We start from the raw sequence: 27,361 nt of genomic DNA, 5'->3' as shown, positions 1-27,361 counted from the left end.
TAATGATCTTTACACCTCATGCAAAACTTCCTCCCTTATTCAGTATGCTGATGACTCCACACTTATATCCATCTCAAATAACATTCATGAACTACACTCCCTAACCCAACAGGCCCTACTATCCACTGAACAATGTCTCTCTATCAACCTATTGATCCTAAATCCCAAAAAGACCAAACTCCTACTTTTTCTTCCCTGTTCTCTTTCTCATCACAAAACCTTCTTTTTTATTACATCTTCTAACAGTACAACTATCCAACCTGACACCCACACAAAACTCCTAGGGGTCATTATCGATGATGAACTAAAGTTCAACCTACACATACTCCATTGTATAAATAAAACAAACCAGAAACTAGGTCTGCTATATCGGAACACAGAATTCCTAACCCCTGAATCCAGACTTACCCTGGGCCAGGCACTCCTCCTCCTCGCCCTCTCATATGCCACCCCGGTTCTTACCAATATCCGGGCCTCCACTCTAAACAAACTCCAACAGACTTACCATAAAATAGCCAGATTCATTACTAACTCCCCATACAACTCACACCACTGCATTTCTTTAAACTCCCTTCAATTTATTGAACTTCCCCAATTTCTGCTATCTTATCAATTTCATATGCTACACTCTACTTTATAAACCCTCCTTCTGTCCATCTCTATCTTCCTTAGTCTCCATCTACATCCCATCCCAGACCCTCTGTACTTCTAACCAACAATTACTTGATATCTACCACCCAAAAAGGTCAGTAGGCAAACTACTCTACAAATGCTCCCTTGCCCATGCTTGGAACAAACTTCCCCTTGACTTACGTTCAATCTCCCACACCTTACACTTTAAAAATGAACTAAAAGCTTATTTTCTCAATTCCAGAACCTGCCTTGCCATGACCCTACCTAGTCTTCCTTCCCTTTATGTACCCTCAAAAGGACCATACTTAGTACCTCATTATACCTCTCTCTCCAATGTGTCTACTATGCATTTGCATAATTTTATACAAACAAAAATGTTTTATTGTTGACCTATTGAACTATTTCAATGTAAAATTATGTTACTTAGCTTCTTTTTAATGCAACTTTAAGTTTATGCATGTAACTCAACATATGTGAATCTTTTTGCAATAACTGCTATTATATCTATATTGTTTAAAATTGTACTTGTTTAAAAATGTACTACTGGAGCTTTTCTTCTTGGGTCTCCACTGAAAATAGGCCACAAGCCCAGTTGGACAAACCCGGTTAACAAATGTCAGTAAAAAATAAAACAAATAAGGAGGATCATGTTGTGAGTTAAAAGGGCTAAGGATTAAAAATGAAATTATTTTCTTATTACTTTTCTTTTGAAGCAAATGCTTGTGAAAATGTGACATGGATTCAGACAAGTACTTCTGTGCTATCTATACATCTTGAAATAGTACAGGTTTATTTGGGCAAGAAGCCTTGTATCCATTTTTTCCTTTTTGCCAGCAGTGAGACATGCGATGTCATCATCTGCACATGCACAAGAACACATGAACAGTCTCAGAGATCCCATGACCCTAAGTGAATCTAAAGCTCCCCAGGGCACTGTTTAGTAAGGGACAGCTGCTGCAATGCTCTCAGTCCCTTCCAGTGAATGTTGGCCCTCTGTGGATGGGAACAGAACTCTTCATAAGCCAGAAACAGTGTCCTTTTGTCTGTCTGACCATTTTCCTTTTACTGTTGTCATAGGCAAATAAATGTTCAAGTAGAGAGATATATAAAACCAAGAAATTATTGGTGTGATGTTAACATAGTCAATTCATCATTTATTTATTGTATGCCCTAGTATAAACAAGTAGTTTGTACTTGTGACTACAGATGTAACTTTGTATAGAAGTCTCATAAAACATACACTTTGTCTTAGGTAAATTTGATCTATGTTCTTCAAATGTAATATTTTATATACTTCCCCTTTATATTTACCTTGAGTTGTAATATTCTTGTCTTGATGTTTACCTTCAAATGTAATTTGCCATTTGGCTTGGGTTGTACTTGAAAAGTGTCCTATTCCAGCCCATTCAGCAGATTAACAATTTAATTCATAAATGAATTAATAAAATAAAAAACACTTCAGGCAGGATTCACGATGGCTTGCACGGAGTCTAAGAGTAGTGTAAGACTCCATGCAGCCATTGCGATCCAGGAACAGCCTGAATGTGCATGTAAGAGAGCACCTAAAACGGCTCTTACACGGGCAGGGTGTGGATATGCTAATTACCTCACTTGCAGCCAAAAGGCATGCAAATGAGATAATTTTGCGATCCAGGAAGCAGAAACCTGCCCGTGTAAGAGCCGTGTTATCTGCAGAAATTTACTCAGTTGATAACTGAGTACCGTTCTGCAAATAACACAATGGAGCCTTGTCAGCTCCAAATAAAGGTTGCAAATGTCCCAGGCAGCATGACAATGGCCAAATATGTGGCCACTGGCAACGTACCCCGATGCAAACATAAAATAAACATTTTTTTTTTCGGCGATCGCTGATGTTTAAACGTAGCACAGCGCCACGCAAACGGGCTGCACTATAAAAAAACAGAAAAATACAAATATTAAACCCACAAATGTGGGTTTATGTAAAGCATGAGTTTACAATGGAAGGGAATAGCAGGCGAAAACAACATGGCCACCGAGTAGGGGTTGCTAAGGGGGGAAGTGGAGTGTAAGACATGTAACTAAGCATTAGTAGGCAATCCTATGTAAATGAGTGGTAGGATAGTGAATCGCACTGTTACATAGGAAATGAGCACATTCCGTGCAGTGTAGGAGTAGGATAAGGGGGAGTAACAGAGTAGGAGATAGGTGACATCACAGGGGGGAATGTATGAAAGGAATGCAGCTCATTGGAGTACAGTGGCATGTGAAAGATGTCAGTCACACATCATGGAAAGAGGCGTGTCAACAAGTAGGCATGGGAAAGACAAGAAATGGAAGGTGTGCACTATGGATAACACCAAAGTTTCTTGCAGGGCGTGCATGCGTGCATGTGTGCGCTGGTAGGCACGAGTAAGCTAGAGTGTGCGCGTGTAAGTGTGAGTGCGCGCGTTTAGGGCTGAATACGCATGTAGGAGCCTGTTTAAACACCTGTAAGCCTGATTGCACTGGTGTGTGCTCGTTGTAACCCGAATAAGCAGATTCTAGTCCGTCTAAGCATGTGTACGAGTGTGTTAGCCACTGTGAGCGTGTTTTCGCTGGTATGCACGTCGCTCCCCCCTGAGGAAACAGAAGGGAAAAAGGAAGCATGGGAAATAGTAGGAAGCTAGCAGGGATTACTGGCAGAGCTAGCAGGTGAAAACAATCAGAAGAAGGCAATTACACAGGCAGAACAGTAGCCCAGCCCAGCACTTAAAACTCTGCAAACAACAGTGCAGAATGTTTCTCTCAAGAGACACTGCAACAGAGGAGTAAGCTATTAGAAGTGAAAACTGAAAAAGCTTCACTCAGACCAAAAATGCTAGGGGCTGCCATAGCTGTTATAAGGAGACATATGCAACTTGCTGAGGGTGGTGACTATGCAAATGCTGCCAGACAACCCACAGTGAGGAGACGGAGAAGAGTGTACAGGCCCAGGGTCACCTATCAGGGGTTACATGAGCTGGAGATAGTGGAGCGCTATAGAGTGGACAGAGACCTCCTGCAGCAAATTGTTGAGCTGTGCAGGCCATGCCTCACACACAGAACCAACAGAGGGGAACCCATCCCAGTGGAAACCAAGGTATGTGTTGGCCTAAGAATACTAGCAACAGGTACCTTCCAGAGACCAACTGGTGATATGATGGGGATATCACAGGCATCAGCATCCAGGGTACTGCACCAGTTCCTGGATGCCATGTCAGCACATGTCAGTGATCATGTATATTTCCCCAATTCCCGTGAGGTATTGGCCAGCAATATGCATCTCTTCCAACAAATAGCGGAATATCCTGAGGTAGTGGGTGCAATAGACTGCACGCATATACGCATCAAAGCACCAGCCGGTGAGCAGGGTAGGGCCTACATTAACCGCAAGGGCTTCCCCTCCATCAACTGCCAGGTCATGTGTGATGCCCAGGGCATAATAATGAATGTGTGTGCTGGCTGCCCTGGAAGCTACCATGATTCCCATATTTGGCATTTGACGCAGCTGTACCAGACATTTGCCAATGGGGACATCCCACATGGTCACTTAGTGGGGGATGCTGGCTATGCACTGGAGCCGTGGCTGATGACACCCATCAGAAATGCACACACACCTGAACAAGAACGCCATAATGAGGCACACGCACAAACACGAAATGTAATCGAGCGTGTGTTTGGGCTGCTCAAGTCACAGTTCCAGTGCCTGGACACATCTGGTGGAACCTTGCAGTACTCACCAACTACATGTACCCAAATTGTCATGGTATGTGCTATGCTACATAATATGATTCTGCGAAAACAGATGCAGCAGGACCAGCATAGGGCTGGGCCAAACAGCCCCCCACCATTGCCAAGCCAATCACAGGCAGAGCATGACTCGGAGGAGGAAAAACCTGAGCCTGCCCCAGTAGGCAGAAGGAGGCATGCCCAGTATGCCTTGGCCTTGGCAAAGCGGCAGTGCATAGCACATACACTGGATCAGTAGGAACCCAGGAAATGATACCTCTCTCTGACTCACACATATAGTAAAAGGGATGCCTAAGTTGACACAACCTGCTATCAAACATGTACAGGGAGTGTAGTATGTGCATCCAACATAGACAGCCCTGCAGCACCACCTGAGGCATGATTGCCATGTGTTAAGCAATGTAACACCATGTAGTATATGCAAACTTGATGACCCTAACATCCTACCCTCACCAAGCATGATGCCACAATATGAAGATGAGATGATCAATTATAATAATTTGCTTAAGTATTGCTGTCAGTCAAAGGGGATCCAATGCGTGCCAGCCTGGGATGACATGCTGAGCAAGCCACGATGCTCCACCTGCTAGGGCTGGCATGCACCTATTAGTCCTGGCCTTTAGGATACTGGCAAAGGCTGTTGTCACCCCCACTGTGCCTTGAATGGGTAAGGCTCAAAACACAAACCCACCTCCATAGGTATCACAAGGGATAAGAACCTAGATGTAATGTTACCCAATGCCAGATGTCTAAACTGCAAGATGCAGGCAGTCTAAACTCCCCTCAGCATGGAGAATGTTGATATCTGTCCTGTAACAGAAAACTGGGTTAAGGCTCACAAGAGCACCGTAACACTACCAGGTTACACCTCATACCATGCTTTACAGCCCCAAAACATGGAACAAACTACAAAAGGAAGGTGACTAGTAATAAATGTCAAGGATAACCACACCCCCATGTTGGTACCACAGCAAGAAGCAGCATGGACTATCCATGGTCAAGTAACAGTGGCTAAGACTGCCTGCCAGTTTGTAGCCTGCTACAGACTACCCTCCTAATGCCAAGAACTGCACTTGGCCTACATTGAAACACATGGAAATATCAAGCTCTCCAAACAACACTATATTGGGTGACTGAAAATACTCAAACATAGACTGGGAACATTATTCCAGCTCCAACACCCTAGGCCAAAGGTTCCTAGAATCCATAAACCAAAATGCTCAGGAACAACGTACCACTCTCACAAGAGGAGTAAGCATACTGGATGTGATAATCAGCAACATGGGTACTCTATGGCCAGATGAGAAGTGTATCCCTCACTGGTAAGATCAGACCATAGAGTAATCACACTGGATATTCACATCCTGACCACAGTCCCTGGCCAGAAAACCACAGTGAAAAACATGTGTAAAGGAAATGTTGCACTCCTCCAAACTGATGTGGAATCCATTAAAGGCCCTGTGCCTGTGGAAAATATGGGCCACACCTCAGAACCCTTTATAAATGCATTCTATGAACACTGTCAGGAATGCATGGATTATGCAATCCAAAATAAAACCAACACCCAATACCATACACGCAGGCATCTGGCATGGTGGACCCCAGCCATTACCAAACCATGCAAGAGAATGAGGAAGCTACTACATGATAGAGCAAACCCAAAAAGGGAAGTAATCTCTGATCAGTATTATGGCAATAAAATATGGCCACTCATAAAATCCACTAAGGCCAGCTACAACAAGTTGAATCTGTGAATCTTGGGCAATGTTACACCTGCCCCATGTACACAGACAACCCCCTCCTCCCCCAAGAAATACAAATATATGTGAGAGATGCAACCATTTATCCAAACTGGAGGCTGAGCTCTCTCAACTCAGTACTGTCTAAACTAGTCAGGAGGAGAAGGTAACCACACACACCACAAACCCAGTCTCACACAGACCTATCACAACTGCAAACCAAAGACATAAACACACAAAAACATTCCCGGAGGCTCTAATTAAAAACCACCAAATCAACAGAGGCCTCCAAAGCAGACACCCAAGCAACCACTACCCCCAAACATAGCACATGCAACACATAGTACACAAAGACGGTGTGCCAAACAGTCACAGCCCGTAAGGACAAACAACATGCCTGATACACTTGTAATAGGTGACTCCATAGTCAGACACACTGATGTCCCGCTCACCAGACTGAACAAGGAAAAGGGTACAGTAAGCTGCCTGTAGGCTGCTACAATCTGCCTCATAACACAAGCACGCAGGTCACTCCAAAGCAAGTACAAATATGACTCAGTCATTGTCCATGCTGGTGTGAATGACCTGAGACGTACCTCCCTGGACTACATGAAAAGAGACATAGAGGAGCTCTCCAATTATGTAGGCCAGGCTGGTATGACTCTGACCATGAGCAGCATTCTACCCCCACCAAGAATGATGCCACAGTACAAACACAGAATGATCAGCTTTAACAATTGGCTCAATTACTGGTGTCATTCCAAGGGGATCCAATGTGTGTCTGCTTGGGATGTCATGCTTGACAAGCCATGCTGCTTTGCCAGGGATGGCTTGCACCTGTCAGCCCTGGGCGTCTGGATATTGGCTAAGGCTCTTGCCACCTCCATAGTGCCTTTTGTAGGCAAGGCTGAAAAGACAAATCCACCTCCCTAGAAAACATAAGTGGAAAAAACATAAGGGTAATGCTGCTCAATGCCAGAAGTCTAAACCTCAAGATGCACGCTCTCGAGGCCCTCCCCAGTATGGAGAACATTGATGCCTGTGCAGTGATGGAAACCTGTGTCAAGGCTCCTGAGAGCACCCCAGCACTACCAGGTTATACCTCATATCATGCTTTTCGGCCCCAAAACCTGGACCAAACCACAAAAGGAGGGGGAGTATCCATATTGATCAAAGATACCCACACGTCTAGGTTACTGACAATGCACAAAGCATCAGAGACCATCCATGTGCAACTAACCGTAGGCAAAACTGCTGTACAGTTTGTAGCTTGCTACAGACCACCCTCTCAAACCCAGGAACACCACTCAGCCTTCCTGAAGACACTGGAGAGTATGAATGTCTCTCCAAATACCAAACAAGGTACTCAAAAAATCACCACATAGGTGGTAATCCATTACGTATGGAAGAAGTAATCAGGGACCTAGGGACACAAGTGGACAGTAACCCCACATGTGACACTCACATTGCCAATGTGGCTAGGAAGACCACCTACACTGGCCACCTTATCATGAAAGGATTCACATCTACATCAAGAGAGGTCATTGTGCCCCTATACTCTTCTCTTATCAGGCCCATAATTGAGTACAATGCCCCATTTGGGATGTACCTTACCCGACACCTGCAGCAGTTAGAAAGACCTCAAAAGTACCTCACCAAGAGGATAAATGGTCTCAAACATTTGTCATATGCTGCCTGGCTGACAACACCCCAGCTGTATGCAGTCACATACTGCATACTCAGAGGCGATGTAGGCCCGATGTAAAAGGCCATGTCCAATACAGAATTGATGGACATGCTCCACCTCAGAAAATCCACATCCATCAGAGCTGCGAGAGCGAGAGATGTCAACCTCAACACATAAATAAATAGGATGTGCTGGAGGGACAGATTCATAACCCAGAGGCTCCCTACACTCTGGAACAGAATCCCACTCCATGTTAGGCAGAGCCCCTCACTGACTCTCTTCAACAGGAATCTTGCCAAGTGGATGGGAGATCGTAGATTTACACTGGGAGTCTTCACTGTGTCACATCTAGACAGAGGCACAGTAAAGTAAACCCTAAATGGGCATAATATTCACATAGCAAGGCATGGCGAAAGCCACACACACTCTGGCTAGGCTTATAAATGCCCTAGGGCAGATAGCATAGTATGATTCTATGAACCTATGAAGATACAAATTGTACAGGACACTAAGGATAAACACAAGGCTTTCTTACCTGATGGTAGGAACCTTGTTGGGAATTCACAGATATGCTCTGAATTACCAAATATTACAAACAATACACCAAACCCACACACATTGCCAACATCCAACCTGACAGGTTCAGTGCAACCCCCCCCCCCAAAATACCAAATATCTATCCCAGCAGAATGCAGGCCCCGTGACATTGCAGATGCTGATGTAACAGCCAGCATCTTCAAAACAAAGCACACAGCATCAATGGTATGAGATGGTGTCCTGGGCTGTGTCCAACATGAACTCCAAGAAGAATGGAATGCCAAATTAACACTACTGCTCAATTTCAGCCTTACCACAGGATATGTACCCAAAGAGCAGTGTACAGCAACAGTAGTCCCTCTCCACAAAGGTGGTGCCCGAATGGATACTGCAAACTATCACCCCAGAATCCTGACAAGCTTGGTCTGAAAAGCTATGGGAAGGATCATCATGGACCTCAGAAATAAAGATATTGGGGACCTACAGACACTGGACCCTACCCAGTGTGGCTTTCTTAAGGGCAGATCCTGCCCCTAAACATGTTTGACTCATTTGAAACAGGCATCAAGGCCATTGATGAGGGGAATGTGGTCCACACAGCCTATCTGGACCTTGCAAAAGCCTTCCATACAATACCCCATGTGTTCATTATAGATAAGTTCACCAGCTTAAATATAAACCCCTATGTCAGTAGATGGGTTGCAAACAAGCCCAAGGACAGAACTGACATGGTCAGAAATGCTGCAGCCATGTCAGACTACAAACCAGCTACAACTGGCATCCCACAAGGCTCGGTCCTGGGACCTCCCTTGTTGGTATATATTTCCCATAGGTACAGGCCAACATGGAAGGACTGTGTCTGAACAAGTTTGCAGAGGACTACAAACTGGGCACCATATCTGACCCTGCAGCTGACACAAGCATCCTACAAAAGGGCCACATAGAAACAGACAACTGGTGCCAGAGCCATGTCTTCAAGCTAATTGCAGAAAAGTGTATAGTCATCCCCTGTGGATAAACAGTAAGTTCCCACATATTACCACATAGGTGTTAACCCATTAAGTACTTTAGAAGTAATAAGAGACCTGGGGACACAAGTTGATAGATATCTTGCATTTGACAACCATGTGGTTGTAGTGGTTACAGAAACATACCATATACCCACCTAATCATGAAGGTAGTCACATCTAGATCAGGGGAGGTCATCGTGCCTCTTCAGTCATCCTTCATCAGCCTCACAATTGAGTACAATGGCCCCTGTGGGATGTACCTCAGCAGACACCTCCAGCAACTGGAAAGACCCCAAAAGTACCTCACCAGGAGGATCAAAGAGCTCAAACAGATGCCATGTGTTGCCTGATGAAACAAACTGCAGCTCCACACAGGGCCATACTGCCTGCCCAGAGGCAATCTGTGCCTGATGTATAAAGCCATGTCCAAGCTGGAATCAATGAACATGCTGCACCTTGTACAATCTGAATGCCAGTAAGCTATGCACATGAGAGACCTGAACCCCAGCACTGACATACATAGGACATGCTGTAGTGATTGATCCATAACCCAGAAGCTCCCTCCACTCTTGAGTAAACTCCCAGTACAGGTTAGCCAGAGACTCCCTCATTGACTCTCCTCAACAGGAATCTTGATGAGTGGATGGGAGATGGTAGGTTTACCCTGGGTATCACTGTTATGTCACGGGTAGACAGAGTTACAGTATACTAACCTTGAAATATGTCATGTCAAAATCCAGTTACAATGTGTGTTGAAGGACAAACACACTCTCTGACTAGCACTAGAAATGGCCTAGGGAACATCGCTAGTGTTTGTCAATGTCCACCCAAGTTGTGGAATATACTACCAATGTTGGACAAGCCTGGTTTAAGTAGTCCATATCCGAACAAAATGCAACATGGTCATATGTGCACAACCAGCCCTTAACCAGTCTGGTGTGCTCACTATGAATATTTAAAGCAGTGATAGGACTGAAACCCAGGATACTGTCCACCACAGTGAAAGTACTGAACCAGTACACTATACGATATTATAGTGTTTGGTCAGTATGAAAGGATGTTGACAACTGTATGCAAACTATCCCATGGAAACCCGGCAGGCACAGTATAATCCCTGTTGGGTTCAGACACAAAGAAGTTGGGCAGTAAGTACACAACATGACTCCCAACACACAACTATAAATGTGAAATATTGTTGAAGTTCACACACAACCACAAATGTGGTGGACTGCAGATTTCAACATATGGAAAGCTCATACTGGGCATGCTCGCACACTTTGATAAATGAGACATATGTCAGGCAACAAGACATGGGAAGCCTGAACTGGGCATGCTCACACACTTATTTATCTCAGTTTTGCAGTTGGCCACACATATCTGGTATTTGTATGTGTTAATCCAGGAACCAACCACAATACAGCAATCTGCCCAGTGCACACAGTTAAATGACTACAGAGACATAATTTAAATAGTGGATCCCTCTCATATTCAAACATCTTCCACATATACACAAGTTGTTCATAGAAGCAGGGAAAGCTATGGCAATAAAGACCTGCAAGCAGTTTATCAGCAACAAATATTGTGCATCTGAAAGTTAAACATATGGGTGTAGAGGTCAATACTAGGCTGTTTGCCATAGGGAATACAAGCTTAGCCAGAGTGTGCCTGGCATCTGCCTCCCCAGTACAGTAGGCTACTGTGCCTCTGTAAAGTAGGTCAAAGAAGGCACCGTTTAAGGCTAGTGTGCTGTGCCTCCATCAAGCAGGGACACAGTGGAGATCCCAGGGGTTGAATTTGCAATGTCACATCCATGTGGCTGGTGTTTGCTGGAAGACGGTTGGCAAGGACTTATAACAGTAATTGGGTGTCAATTACAGACTGAGGGGAGCCTTATCTGCAGTGTCTGGACAATGTTACTGTCAACACTTTGATGTGATGAGTTTGAGGGATTGAAGTGTCGTGCCAATACTGTTCAGAGGCATCCTGCCTCTGTGGGATATTGCTCTGTAATGTATTAGCTCCCTCCTTCTGTTGTACAGCTTATATATGTCTGGTGTACACCAGACAGGTCTGCTGTTGTGGAGGAGTCATGGGTTTATTTGGGATAGCATGATCAATGCAAACCTTCCAGATGCTCATAGAATGCTATTATCAAGGATTATGCAGAGTGGCCTGTATAATCCCCCAGCATGGGTCCTTTGAAGTCTTCCACCCCAGTCTTCACAAGTGCAAAGTCTGCTTTTGATAAATACTTTGTTTGCAGTGACTTCCTTTCCTGGGGGTGGGGATGGGATATGGATGTCCAGGGAAATTTGGGTATGGTCAGATATTAACAATGGTGGTCTACCTCTGGTGTGGAACATACAGTCCCCATGTTGCAGATGGTCAGGTCCAATATGTATTCCCCCTTGGGGCTGTGGTGAGTGGTCCTGCCATAGCACATGGATTCATAAATTGTAGTGGCTGTAGGGTGATGTTGTTGAGGCCTGAGTAGTTCCCCCACACGATATACCTGTACCTGACGTTAACCACTGTAATGGTGTGTGTGAACACCTTCATATCCTACACTGTTTCCAGGGAAGCAAAGTGTGTGTCCTGGATATGGGAGGGGTGGTCTGAACTGGCTGTGTTGTGTGTTACAGGTCCTGTGGTCACAAAGCATGGTATAAAACATAACCTGGCAGTGCTGATGTGCATATCTGACCCTGAAGTAGGCGGCTGTTAATGCATATATATGCTATCCCCCTAACTGACAGATAGTAATAGATGAACATACTTCTATATAAATAATGATGTCAGCACCCTATAAATACTGCAGGAGAAATGCAGATACCCAGTAATTCGAATAGCGAGCTCCGATAATGCGTTTCTCTCAAGTGTCATAACATAGTTAGGTAGAGGTTTAAATCCTGCAAATTCTCTGTTTGGGTGAGGGGGGCTAGTGTGTTTGCAATTCTGTGTGAAAGAAATGTCCCTTTTGGCAACTAGAAGAACACACTACATGATGCACATTCCTCTTTCTAAACACTGATGATGTCAGCACCCTATAAGTACAGCAGGAGAAGGGAAACCTCCCAGTAATGCAAATAGCGCCCTCTGCTAATGCGTCTCTCTCAAGTGTCATAACATAGTTAGGTAGGGGTTTGAATCCTGCAAATGCTCAGTGTGTGTGTGTTTGGGTGAGGGGGGTTAGTGTGTGTGAAAGGAATGTCCCTTTTGGCAACTAGAAGAGCGCACTACATGATGCACATTCCTCTTTCGAAACACTGATGATGTCAGCACGCTATAAGTATAGCAGGAGAAGAGAAACCTCCCAGTAATGCGAATAGTGCGCTCTGCTAATGGGTTTCTCTCAAGTGTCATAACATAGTTAGGTAGGGGTTTGAATCTTACAAATGCCATGTGTGTGGGGTGTTGCTCTTAATATTGTATGACATAGATCATATCAGTAATGTCAATGCACACATGAGATATGTGTGTGCCACATAGACATATGTACCTGTGACCTTAAATAGTTCCCATGTGTGAAGCCTGCCTCATGTGAATACATGTAATTTGCATTACACAACTTTATGACTGTGGTTTTCTGTGCAGGGGCTGCATTTGGTATGTGAATATACAGTGAGAGTAGTCTATGGTGTCATCTTACCAGCGAGAGATACACTTCTGGTCTGGAGCATATAGTCCACATGTTGGTGATGAACAGGTGCAGCATGTTTTCCCCTCTTGTGGGAGTGGTAACAAGTTGTTCCATAGCAATTGAGTGTATGGATTCTAGGAACCTTACACCTAGGGTGTTGGTGCTACAGTAATGCTCCCAGTCTATGTGTGGGTAAATGAAGCTGCCCAATATATTGTTGTTTGGAGACACCTGCTGGTATTCATGTATTCTTAAGTAGGCCAAGAGGGTTACCTGGGTTTGGGAGGGTGGTGTGTGCCAGGCTATGAACTGTAAGGCAGTCTTACCCACTGTTAGTTGCACATGGATAGTCTCTGATGCTTCGTGCTGTGCCACCAACCTGGAGGTGTGTGTATCTTTGATGAATATTGATACTCCCCCTCCTGTTCTGTTTTGGTGCAAGTTTTGGGGCCGACAAGCATGGTATGAGGTATAACCTGCCAGTGCTGGGGTGCTTTTGGGAACCTTGAACCAGGATTCTGTTACTACACAAATATTGATGTTCTCCATGCTAAGGACAGTTTCCAGTGCATGCATCTTGAGGTTTACACTGCCGGCGTTGAGTAGCATTACTATTAGTTTCCTATCCCTTGTGATACCTATGGAAGTGGTCTTATCTTTTGAGCCTTGCCTAAAAAAGGCACTATGGGGGTAGCAAGAACCTTTGCCAATATCTGAAAGCCCATGGGTGACAGGTGCAAGCCGTCCCTAGCAAAGCATCGTGGCTTGTCGAGCATGTCATCCCAGGCTGACAGGCATTGGATCCCCTGTGAATGACACTGAAACATAAGCCAATTGTTGAAATTGATCATCTTGTCTACATATTGTGGCATCATTCTTGGTGAGGGTAAGATGCTACTCAAGGTCAGGGTCATACCAGTCTGGGCCACATGCTCAGAGAGCTCCTCTATGTCTCTTATCATGTAGTCCAGGGAGGTACATCTCAGGTCATTCACACTGGCATGGACACAGTCATATTTGTACATGCCTTGGAGTGACCTGTGTGCTTATGTTATGTGGCAGATCATAGCGCCCGACAGGCATCTCACTGTGACCTTCTCCTTGTTCAGCCTGATGAACGGGACGTCAGTGTACCTGACGATAGAGGCACCTATCACAAGTGTAGCAGGTGTGTTGTTTAGCCTTACATGCTATGACTGTTCGGCACACTGGCTTTGTGAGCTATGTGTTGAACGCGTTCTGTTCTGGGGTAGCAGTTGCTTGTGTGTCTGCTTTGGAGGTGTCTACTGCTTAGGCAGTATTTTATTTAGAGACTCTAAGTATGTTTTCGTGTGTTTATTTGTTTGGATTGCTGTCGTGGTAGGTCTATGTGAGACTGGAATTGCAGTGACTGTGGTTTCCTTCTCCTCCTGACAGGTTTTGCCAGTACTGAGTTGAGAGAGCTTAGCCTGCAGTTTGGCTATATGGTTGCATCTCTCACATGTGTTGGAATTTGTTGGGTGGAGGAGGGGATTGTCTGTGTACATGAGGCAGTTGTAACATTGCCTCTAGATTCCCAGATTCACCAGCTGAACCAGAGAGGAGATTGACAACTGACCTTTGGACATGCTAGAATAGTATTGGGAATTCCTTTATAATTAACAACAAAAAGGGCCAATGGGGAACAAGGTACTCAAGGTGAGTTTGTGAAGGTGTAGTGCTTTTAATTTGTTAGTGCTGGCATATATGAATGCTTTAGTGAGCAAGTGCCAGGTAACTCAAATGCAATGTGTTACAGGTAACTTAAATGCATAAATGACAAACAGTAACTTTCTGTCAAGTGAAACAAGGACATACGTACAGTAAGCAATGCAGATGTCACTAGGGATCCACAGAGGCACTGTAAAGCTGTGTTTCAGGTGGAATTAGTGTTTCAGGGAAATAACAAGCAAATAAGCATACAAACAAAGCTACATTCAGGAGGCATGGATCTAGTCTATGCTACAGCAAACAAGGTGTACCAATTTCAGTAAGAAACAGTTCAAATATGCAGGCACTATAAGCCTTTAGCCAGAAATTCCCAGCTCAGACGGGCAGAGTCCAGCCTCTCCTCACACAAGAGTGCAGACCATGAACCTTCATAATGTAAAATAACTGGCCTGACGCCCAAGTGCTTAAACCAGAACTAATACACATTTAGAATAACAGACACTGAGCCCTCAATCAGCAGTTCCCAACTTAGTAGGATGTATGCTACCTGTCCTGCCACCACAGTATCCCTAACATTTAATGAGACTCACCTCCTGTCATAGTTAGTTGTGTGTTTTGGGGCTGTCAAGCATGGTATGAAGTGTAACCTGGTAGTGCTAGGGTGCTCTTGGGAGTCTTGAACCTGTTGTCTATTACTGCACAGATATCAACATTCTCCATGCAGAGTAGAGTTTGGACTGCAAGCATCTTGTGGTTTACATGTCCATCATTGAGTATCATTACTTCCATTTTCTTATCCCCTGTGCTACCTATGTAGGTGGCCTTCTGTTTACAGCTTTACCACCAGAATGCAAAGATGTGCAGACATTACACTATGGTAATTAATAGGGGTGTACCAAACAATACAAAGACAATCATACTATTAATGCATCAGGCATGCTGGGATATACCACGATGATATCATTACACTGTACAGTTGACAACATGATAATATTACTACACTTCTATGTAGTCACCCTGTGCATCAGCACCATGTTAACCGGTCCTGCATCGATGTTACAGATTGCAGGAGGTGGCACAGTTTCATCATATGCACAGGGTGTGTACTTGGTATGCCTGAGTCTGCCACTGATACAACCAATCGACATGTATGTGTGTGTGTTGTGTGTTAGTGAGGGACAGCCGTAGAAGATGGGGCAATGTTGATGCAGTGTGTGTGTGTATGTGTTAGCCCTAGGTGTTAGCATTATGCATGTGTGTATGCATGCACACAGTTCTACCTTGTGGCTGCCATATACGGGTGTTTGTGGACAGCCACAGACTATACCTGCCAGGTCATACAGATCACTGTCTCTGGCCACGGACACAGTACCTGTGCCTGGCAGGGGTGCTACGAACAGTATCAGGTACTAAGCCAGACTGGGTACTGTCATCAGAAGCAGTTGGTTGATGACTGGAGACATGTCCCTGCTGGGACTGTCCAGAGCCACGTGCACGTGGTCTCCTAGGGCGGTCTGATGACAGCACAGACCCAGCATTGCTGGGGCTGGTACTGGCACTATGGGAGCGGCCGCGGGATTGTTGTCATCCACGACGACTGTCAGCTGCTGCTGTTGCTGGCATATGTCCACGTCGACGCCTCAACCGTCCTGCATTGCCCTGGCTCATGGACATGTAGTTGTGGGACAGATCTAATGTGTCCCCCCAACGTCTGTCAATGACCTCAGTGAAATTATGGATGGCAGCTGCAACGTCACGCATAGTGTCATTCATAGCAGTGCGATGTGCTCTCAGCTCCCTCAGACCCTGTCTGGTGTACCGTTCCATATGTGACTGTGCCTGCAATACAGCCCGGAACATAGCTGAGGTTGAAAGACCTCTGTGGTCATGTCTGACAGGGGCAGTATGACCACAGATACTCCCACGAGAACCCCTGGACATCTGCCTGTGTGGTACCATGTCAGGACTCTGGCCATGGCTGCTGTGAGGGGATGCATGTGCCACTGATACCACATTACCCTGGTCAATGCCCACTGTATGCTGTCCATCACCTAGGGATATTGGTGACAATGGATGTATTGGCAGGATGACTGTGCGCATTGATGGGGTTGACAGCTGTGTACTGTCAACTGGCTGACCAACAACGGACCTTGGCACACCTCCCTGTGCCATTACACAGGTATCATCATTATCACTATCCCCAGCAGCAGATTCAGGTTCCCTGCTGCACACCACCAGAGCAGCACCAGAACCTGTGAGAGGAAGACAGGAAACACAGTTTACAATGTATACACAATGTTACCAAAGATGCACACATGCACACATGCACACATGGGCACATGCACACATGCACACATGCACACATGGGCACACATGCACACATGCGCACATGCACACATGCACACATGCACACATGCACACATGGGCACATGCGCACATGCACACAAGCACACATGGGCACATGCACATGCACACATGCACACATGCACACATGCATATGCGCACATGGGCACATGGGCACATGCACACATGCGCACATGCACACATGCACACTCCTCAGTACATGAGATACAAACACACAGGCACAAACACACCTGCAATCAAACACATAGCAATACCATTTTATGGTATTATTACTATTATTATCATTAGTATTAAAGGATTGTTATTACACACTCACCAGCATGGATTGGCTGCCTTGCTGTTACACCAGAGGGACCTGCACAAATAAGACATTTATTGTCAGTGGGCACAACTGTGCCATTGATACTGTGAGTATGATACAGTTCAGTAATACAACAGTTGGCTTTCACAGGTCTACTGCCGATATTGAGAATATCACTCTTGCACAATAATTACCAGGATAACAGCTACAAACACAGTACACACCTCACACATGCATAAACTACCAGTGTAGACAACAGTCAACTATAGATATGGCATGTTACCTGCACACTCCAAGTCCTCCTGCTGGGTGGCTCCAGCCTACATCATTACACATGTGTGCGGATGTTGTTTTTGTTGGGCTGGAGCCACAACACTTAGGAGGAGCCTCTCCAGTCTGGTGAGGGGGGGTGTATAGCCACCCCACCACCTGTGGCAAGCTGTTGCCTGTGGATATCAGATGCACGCTGATGGACATTTCTAATTAAATCACTGCAGTGATGGCGTACCTGCTCATATGTCCAGTTATGCATGCCTATGTCATTTACCCGACATTCAAGGTCTTGCCACAGTGCAGCCCTCTCCTGCTGGTTCTGGCTGGTGTGGGAAAAGAGTGTGGCAAAATCCCGCACCAGGCTCTGGTGTATCTCCTCTTCCTCTGCAGCAGAGTATGTGGGGTTGCGCTGGTGCACCATTGCCCTGGAAGGAAAAGAAAATTATGTGAGCAAGTGATATGGAACACATAATACTCTACTGTAGTGATATCACTGAACTGCCATATATAGCATCTGTCTGTCTATTGGGGGATACACATGTAAATGACCACATATCAGTGCTCAGCCGACAACTCTGTGACAGTGCCTGGCACACTCCATACAATAAACAAGTATACTCCAGCAGTCGGCACACTGTTTGAGGTCCAATGCACAGCCTCACACTGGGGGTTTGTATCAAGGTAATGTATGGGGAACACTGTCAACCCATGCAATGCATGCAATGCACAGTACAAATTTCACTGGTAATGCATCGTAGTCTTTGTTGCCATAACCATACCTACACCACAGTCACATACAGGGAACCACAGCACAACATATGGCACTGTAGTATGTTTGTATCCCAATACCTGACACATCTTTCTCTGGCCTCACACCAAGGACACACACTACCATGACAGACACAAAGTCATGCTGAGCAATCACACCATTACAGACCTTGCACACAGTCAGTGGCACACTCATTCCACCTCACATAGTTGGTATTGCAATGAGTACATGTGTGTGTGCATTGTGTCATAGGCATGTAGTATGCTATTGGGCCTGGGCCTACAGCAGCATACTGTTATGCTACCCTGCCCCTTGGGACACATGTAATGTGATTGTACTTGCTCCTGTCAAACAGTTACACAGGGTGACTCATATGGCATACTACCTATCTGCATAACATTCAACAGGAGTATATCTGACATCTATTAATGGGGAGCCTTGCTTCTTAATGCTGGGTGTTTTACTCCAGGGTATGGCTTATTTGTGGGTAGGAACCTGTACCTCTACCATGTGTTCTTTACTGCGGTGCCAAGGATGACAGACATAGGTCATTTAGGCTGGGGATATTGTGAGGTGTTACCATGGTTGCTGGACAACTGTTATGGGTGTGACTTAACTATGTATATCCATCAGTGGTAACCTCTGCGTAGGTAGTATGAAAGGCACTCTATCTGTGGTTTTGTCAGTCACTCTGCATAGGTAATGTGTTTGAGGGCATTATCACTGTTTGTTAGGTATGACTGTGTCCTTCTCCCTTTCTGTAGTTGTCATGGGAGGTACATACCATGTAGGACATTGTGAGGTGTAGAGGGGTACAGTGACCTACATTTCACTAGCTGACACACCATTTCTGCTGACATGTACCATGTACAGGTATTACAAGACTGGTGTGCCACTGTGAATATCAAAGGGGAGGCTATTGTACACTTGTTTCCCATGTCCCTCCTGACACATCCAGTAGTAGGCAGGCAACCACATATGTGGTGGTTAGTGGTGTAAGTGTTTTGGAATGGGGTATGGTACTCCTGTATCCACACTGGTGTTCAGTCCATGCCTTTGTCACCAGGCACCTGTTGCAATACATCTGCACACATGTGCCTCTCTCAGTATATATATATATATATATATATATATATATATATATATATATATATATATATATATATATGTAGATATATATATGTATATATATATATATATATATATATATATATATATATATATATATGTATATATATATATATATATATAGAGAGAGAGAGAGAGAGGAGAGAGAGAGAGAGAGAGAGATATTCATATACATACATATCTGTAGACATTCATATCTGTCTGTATATGTGTATGTATCTATATATATCTATTTATGTATGTGTCTATTACATAATATATGTATATACATATTCTATCCATCTATCTATATATGTTCATAGGTTCATAGGTAGGTACTAGGCTATCAGCCCTAGGGCCCATACAAGCCTAGCCAATAAATGTGCCCTGGCTTTCACCACCCAAGAAAAATATTGTCCTATGCCCCTGTCGAGCAGAGCCACAGAAGTGATCCCCGGGGTGAATTTCCCATTTCCCATCCAATCATCAAGATCTTTCTTGAAGAGTGCTAATGAGGAGCTCTGTTTGACATAGATAGGTAGTCTGTTCCAGAGTATGGGAAGTCTCTGGGACAGGAATCTATCCCTCTAGCATGTTCTGTTTATTGTGGTGACAAGGTTAAGGTCCCTAGAGCATGTAGCTCAGAGGGATTGGGATTTCTTTAAGTGGAGCATGTCCAACAGCTCTGGGTTTGACATAGCTTTGTATGTTAGGCAGAGATCACCGCTGAGTAGGCAATATGCCATGGAGTCAAGCTGTAGTTTTTTGAGACGGTCTGCATAGGGCATCTGTTTGAGGCCAGTAATCCTCTTTGTGAGGTATTTCTGTGGTCTTTCCAGTTGTTGTAGTTGTCTTGTGAGGTACATACCAAAAGGGGCGTTGTACTCTATAATGGGTCTAATAAGTGATGAGTAGAGGGGAACAATGACATCTTTTTTCTGGATGAGAATCTTTTTGTGATGAGATGAGCCATGTAGAAAGATTTCCCGACCACTGTGGCGATGTGATTATCAAAGGAGAGACTACTGTCCACCTGTGTCCCAAGGTCTCATCACATTTTCGGCATTAAGTAGACTACCAGCTATGTGGTAGTTCATGGGTACAGAGTTTTTACCAAAGGGGATGACAATACACTTTTTGGCATTGAGCTTCAGGCCATGGCTTTGACACCAGGTATCTGTCTCAGTGAGGCCCTTTTGTAGTTTGTCCACATCGTTAGGAGTTGCGATTATGGCTCCTAGTTTGCAGTCATCTGCAAACTTTGTTAGCCAAAGACCTTCTGTGTTGGCCTGCACTTCAGAGAAGTAGATACCAAACAGGAGAGGACCCAGGACTGAACCCTGTGGTACTCCACTTGTCACTGGTCTGATGTCGGATTTGGAATACGCTACTTTCACAGTGTGGGTTTTGTCTGTGAGCCAGTTGGCAGCCCATCTTATGACATAGGGATTTATACCTAGTTTAGTGAGCTTATCTATAATTCCAGAGTGGGGGATGGTGTTGAAAGCCTTGGCGAGATCTAGATAAGCTGTGTGAACCATTATACCATCATCTATGGCTTTGGTGACTGCTTCAAAGAAGTCAATCAGGTTTAGGAGACATGATCTGCCTTTTACAAATCCAAACTGAGTAGGGTCCAGAGTTTGGAGATTACCAATGTCTTTGTTTATGAGTTCCATGATGATACGTTCCATGGCCTTGCAGACCAGGCTCATCAGGCTAATGGGGGGTAGTTACAGGGGTCCATCATGGCTCCCCCTTTGTGGAGTGGGATAAGTGCCACGGTGCGCCATTCAGTGGGTACAAAGCCTGAGGTGAGGCTATGATTGAACATGGTACTTAGGGTGCCAGTTCATTCAGTAGTTCGTGTAGAACGCAGCCTGGGATGTTATCAGGTCCCATGGATGCTGTGTTCTTGGCTTTGGAGAGTGTGTTTTTTACCTGTGCAGCCGTAATTATAGGAACTTTGCATTCTTCCAGTATAGAGATGGGCCCTCTAGGGGGTGAGAGGGGGGGTAAAGTTAGCACTGAACCTATCTGCCAGGATGTTGGTAATATCAGTTGGTTCTGTATATTTAGTGCCATTATGCTGTAACTCAGAGCAGATCTGAGTGTTCCCATTTAGATTCTTGACATAGCTATAGAATGCTTTGTGGTCGTCTTTAGAGTCAGTGGCAATTTTGTTTTCGTAACTAGCTCTGGAGGATTTTATGAGGGATCTCAGCTTCTTACTGAGGTTGACCAGGGAGTTCCTCCAGTCATGGGATTTTACTTATTTTTGCAACAGTTTCTTTCTTCTGTTGTAGAGTTTGTTTATGGCAGAGGACCACCAGACTGGCTTCCTTTGTCTGGAGGATAACATCTTGGTTCTATTAAGGATAGCATGATCCATGCACTTGTGTAAGTGCTTATAAAGTGCATTTGTGTAGGATTCGGCAGTCATACCTCTATTGTCCATCTGCATGGGTGTCATGAAGTTTGCCACTTCTGTCTTAAGAAGTGTGAAGTTGGCTTTTGAGAAGTTTGTTACGATGGTTTCCCTAAGTGGGGCTGGGATGTGGATGTCTAGGCTGATTACCTTGTGGTCAGATCTGACCAATGAGGAATTGACCTCTGGTGTGGAACACTGGTTTCCCATGTTGGTGATGACCAAGTCTAGGATATTGCTGCCCCTGGTGGGGGTGTGAATAAGTTGATCCAAGGCGTTGGTATTTATGAATTCTAGAAAACTTTGAGCAAAAGAGTTGGTACATGAGTAGTTTTCCCAGTTAATGGTGGGGTAGTTGAAATCGCCCATTATTAGGGTGTTGGGTTGTACCCTAATACTTTCCAGTGTATCAAGAAATAAGGAGTGTGAATCCTGGGGCATGGTGGGGGGGTCTGTAGCAAGCTACAATTTGGATTGCGGTCTTGCCCAGAGTTAGTTGCACTTGGATAATCTCAGATGCATTATGCTGTGCAACTAGCCTGGAGGTGTGGATATCCTTAATGAATATGGACACGCCTCCACCTTTAGTGCTTCTTTCTGGGTTAGGTGGCCAAAAGGTGTGGTATGAATTGAAGCCTGGTAATGCAGGGGTGCTCTCTGGAGCTTTGAACCAGGTCTCTGTCACTGCACAGATGTCACAGATATCACCGGTTACAGTGGTGAATTTGTCATTTGAACCTTGCCTGAAAAAGGCACTATAGGGGTGGCAAGAATCTTAGCCAATATCCGGAATCCTAAGGGCGACAGGTGCAGGCCATCTCTGGCAAAGCATCGTGGACTGTCGATCATGTCGTCCCAGGCAGACAAATACTGGATCCCCTTAGAATGACACCAGAAGCTTAGCCAATTTTGAAGTCAATCATTTTGTCCTTGTACTGTGGTATCATTCCGGGTCTATTTCTACATCCCTCTCTATCTATGTATACATATATGCATATTATATATAGATACATATATAAATATACATACATATACATATAACATATATATATATATATATATATATATATATATATATATATATATACACCTTTTTATTTACACATACAAATACACACACTAACATACTGCTAAACATCCATTACTGTACAAAGTACATTGTACGTTGCATTACAACCTACATTGATATGTGCACATAGCATCCTTCACATACATATGTATGTCCAGCCTTCACTAACAGTTGCAGTATGTCCCCTGCCCTATGCACATCTTCATATATATAGATATAGACTGCTAACACATATGGAGGGTTCACAGTATGTAGACTATTACATTATTAGTTTACATTACCTTTGTTTGTCACTGCTGTTTGTGATAGCTTGCTGCTGGTTAGCTTGCTGTTTTGTATTGTTTTATTTTCGGCTGTCTGTGTCTCTTTTTCGGTATGCTGTGGACACTGTTATGTGAGTGTAAAGGTTGGTTTGTCTCTCATATTTCAGGCTGTGTTGTAGGCACTGACATGCATGTTGTACTGACACCTGACTATTGCTTCCTCCAGTTTATTCTTCTCAGTGTGTATGTTAACTGACACCTAATAATACTAATACTGTTTAAATGGGAGTATGTGCTTTCCTGTGGGACTTGTGGAGTAACTGGTTTACAGCAGTGGTTCTTGCAATTTGTTGCTATGTCTTCACTATTTGGCCTTTACGTTCACTCCTTGAATGTCTGCTAGGTGTCTTTACTGGAATGTATTGCTATGTCTTTCCTATTTTCCATTTAAATTCACTCCTTGTAATGCTTGCTATATTTCTTTCAGCAGCAATTCCTTATATGTTTGTTGTGGTTTGGTGGTACTGCATGCAGTCTGGTCTGGCCAAGGTGTGGGGCTTGACACCTACAAGGGTATTTTATTTTGCTGCTGAGTAGTAGTGGCATCTTGTACTTTGTACTAACAGTTATGGATAGCAGGCACATGCAGTGCTTGTAAACTGCTATACTGTCCTTATTTTATTAGTTGGATACCTCCTTTGATATTTGTGGGTTGTACACCTACATGTGGGTGTGCTTGTGGAAGCTATTCTACAGCTATTCACAGAGTGTGTGACAGCAGACAGAATGATATGCCTGTGAGTTTGTGAACTTGCAGGCCTCAGATACTCTCAGGTGTATCTTTTATCAGCCTCAGGGAATGGTTCATATCAGTGGGATACACCCGTGATATATTTCAGATATTCTGCAGTTGTGACTGTGGGGTATTTTGAGCATATGTATTACTACACCATTTCTGACATGCAAGTAGTGCATGCTTTCAGTAGTTGACAGTTACCATTACATGGGATAAAACACCTTTCTGCCTACTGTTAGTACATTTCACAGGGAGTCAGTGGGGCACAGTTAACATTTGTTTTCAAATCAGGGACATCCCTGTAAATCAGTCACAGTTGCGAGGTCTGGCCTCTTACCTGTTCAAATATGGCAGTGTTAATCCTGCTATGATAGTGTGTGTGGTTTGCAAGATGCTACTGTCACATTATTACCTACTAGCTACCGACTAGCATGGCTGTTTCTCTTATCACACTAATGTTATACAAATCCACAAGAATTTCCAGTAAAGATACAAGAAAAGCTTTGTGTAATAGCCTTCCTATATTCCCTTTACATTCAGTCCTACTATTTCATGATATATTGCTTTCAGCACAAAATTCTTGTATATCAGTCATGGCTTAGTGCTAAGTCATGCAGACTAGTGTTCCCAAGGTCCTGGGTTCGAGACTGACAGAGGAATTTTATTTTGCTGCTGAGCAGACTACAGGCCTTGTCATTCAGAGTGACTAAGGCACTTTTAAGCAGTTGTAAGCGGGTTAGCGCTGGTTTGCGCTGTGCTCACGCATGCACACTGCCACTTAGCTTCACGCACACATGCTTAGCTAAGCGCACACAAGCGCACACCCGCTTACAACTGCTTAAAAGTGCTTACTCTCGCGCACACCCACGCTAATTTCTTTGAAAGAAAAGAAAATGGGGAGATAGGAAAGTGGTGAAAAAGGGGGCACAAAGAGGGCAGGGCAGTAGGAAAACAAGCTCGGGATTTGCAGGAAGGATGTAGGAAAGGCCCATAGCTGCCCATTTCTTTATCAGCAACAGCTGTGCATATGTCTGTAATTTGGTGTGAAATTTGAAACCTTCCACCCCTGAGAGAGGGGTGAGGACAACAAAATATGTTGTACAGCCAATTGTAATTACCAGTTCACATGTCCAGCAGACATGTCTGCAAAATGGGCAGCTATGTATGGGGCGTAATTTTTTTGCTGGAACAGAGTGCCCTTTTTTTATTTTTTTTTTCAGGTGAGAGTGGAATGTGAGGTACAGAAAGTAGGTATATTTGGGGAGGTAGGTAGGGGAGGTTAACAGACAAGACAAACAAGACGCATACAGGGGCGGAGTATGACACATGTGGGGGGAAACACAATTGACGGGGACGGATGTTCGGATATTGCGAGCCCATGAGCCCACAGATGGCAACAGTGGAACTGAGATCCCCACCCATGGGCAGTTGCCACTGTGCCTTCACAGCCCAGGATGGGGCTGTGCTGGGGGCTGTGTAGGATGGGCAGCAGGGACACCCGTGAGTTGTGCCACCCGAGCCTCAAGCTGGCGTAGGGGTTCAAGCACAGAATGCCTGATCTCGCTACCCACTACAGACCGGACACTTTGGAGGGTGAGTGGACGGTCTCCTCCAGCCACGCTTGCAGAGGGGGACGAGCCCCATCCCCTGCAGCGCTTCCACCAGAAGGTGGCACAGGGCCACCAGAGGAGGTTCCGGCCTGGGCACTAGTGCCAGGTGCACTCGCCAGCTGAGGTGGGAGAGGTGGGTCCGCTGGAGCCCGCCTTCCCTGTTGTCCTATGTTTAGAAATATTTTATGACATTTTGGGTTAGTAACAAACAATACCATTCAAAATTAGTTGTAACAGCATGCATCAGTATTCCCATTAACCAAATACCCATGAATTCCAAACATTGAACAGCAAGCATAACACATGCATATTTTGAACAACAGTACACAATCCAACAGCATGCAGGGTTGATTGATGGCAACAGGCCATCAGGTTTGGATATGTGAACAGGGCACATGCAGCAACGTACGTGCAAATATGTTTGAACCAACAGGACAAATGTCCATAGGAATTAATTGTGAATACACATACCCAGTTTGTTGTGGAATTGCATTATTTGTGAATATAGGGTAGGGTGAAGAAATATTTCATTAACAACTTCAACTACCGATACATATGCTGTACATCTCTAGTAGCTGCAGATATATATACCTTACAGGTCTTAGTAAAGTTTCCTATATGTAACCTTAGGAATGTTGGTGATGGGAATGTTACTGCTACATTAATATACATTGCATTTTTATTCATACACATTCATATCTGGCTATGTTCAGGTACAGCATCCTGCTACATTTCATTTATATGGCTCTAGACAACTGTGGATGTTCATTATTTCATACAACCATACTATCTCCATATTGCAAGGGTACAGCAACATATCCAAATTGTGGGACAGACACATTCCAGCTTCAGTACTTTATTTCAAACATTTCACTTTTTGGTTGTGGCTGTCTCATTCATTTCATTATGTACTGACTGCAGTATACTTTATTCAGAAGTTATAACAGCTTTCTTGGTCGATTCATACCTCTTTCTCACACTCTCACTTGATTTATTTTTACAATTCAAGATGGTACTTTATTCTAGGCGTTATTAACATGTCATACTTGATTACAACAATCCTTTCCAATAGACTCACTTGTTTCATATGGCAGATTTTCAAAGGGGATGTATTTGACACATGTCTATTGTCTTTAGCTTGTTTACCACTGATTTTCAGGCTGCAGCAGGTTATCTGATATTACAATTCAGGTGGGTAATCACTATTTCAGACTTGTTTAATTTTTATTTCTGGATTACAGGCTGCATCACTTATCTAATCATACAGTACTAGCAGAATCTTTCTTCTAGTGTTATTTGAACTTTATTAATATGTAACTACACTGAACTCTTTTACAAGCTGTCTCACTTATATTGTATAACAATTACAGGAATATAATTACTAACCTGCCTGGTGGTGCAAGCGCTCCAGCCTATCACCATAGGCTCGCCGATTCGCAGAACGCACACCTGCAGCTGTAATATAAATGAAGTAATATTGGAACATACATCTCCATAATATCAGCTAGGATAATTCCTTACATACATAATTACATGGATACTTACTCAGTAGTGGGGCGTTGGGCATTTGCCGGGCCTCCTGGATCCAATGGTTCAGTTGGTCCTGCTTCCGCCTCTTCAGGTCCTCATGGTGGTGACAGACCTGTTCACCAGTCCTTGGTATGCCTGTGGCACTGGTGAGATCATGTGCCAACCG

This window comes from Protopterus annectens, chromosome 7.part0 (assembly GCF_019279795.1).
Source record: "Protopterus annectens isolate FY-2018-M chromosome 7.part0, PAN1.0, whole genome shotgun sequence".
NCBI lineage: Eukaryota > Metazoa > Chordata > Ceratodontiformes > Protopteridae > Protopterus > Protopterus annectens.
Note: the sequence above shows the minus strand (reverse complement) of the source record.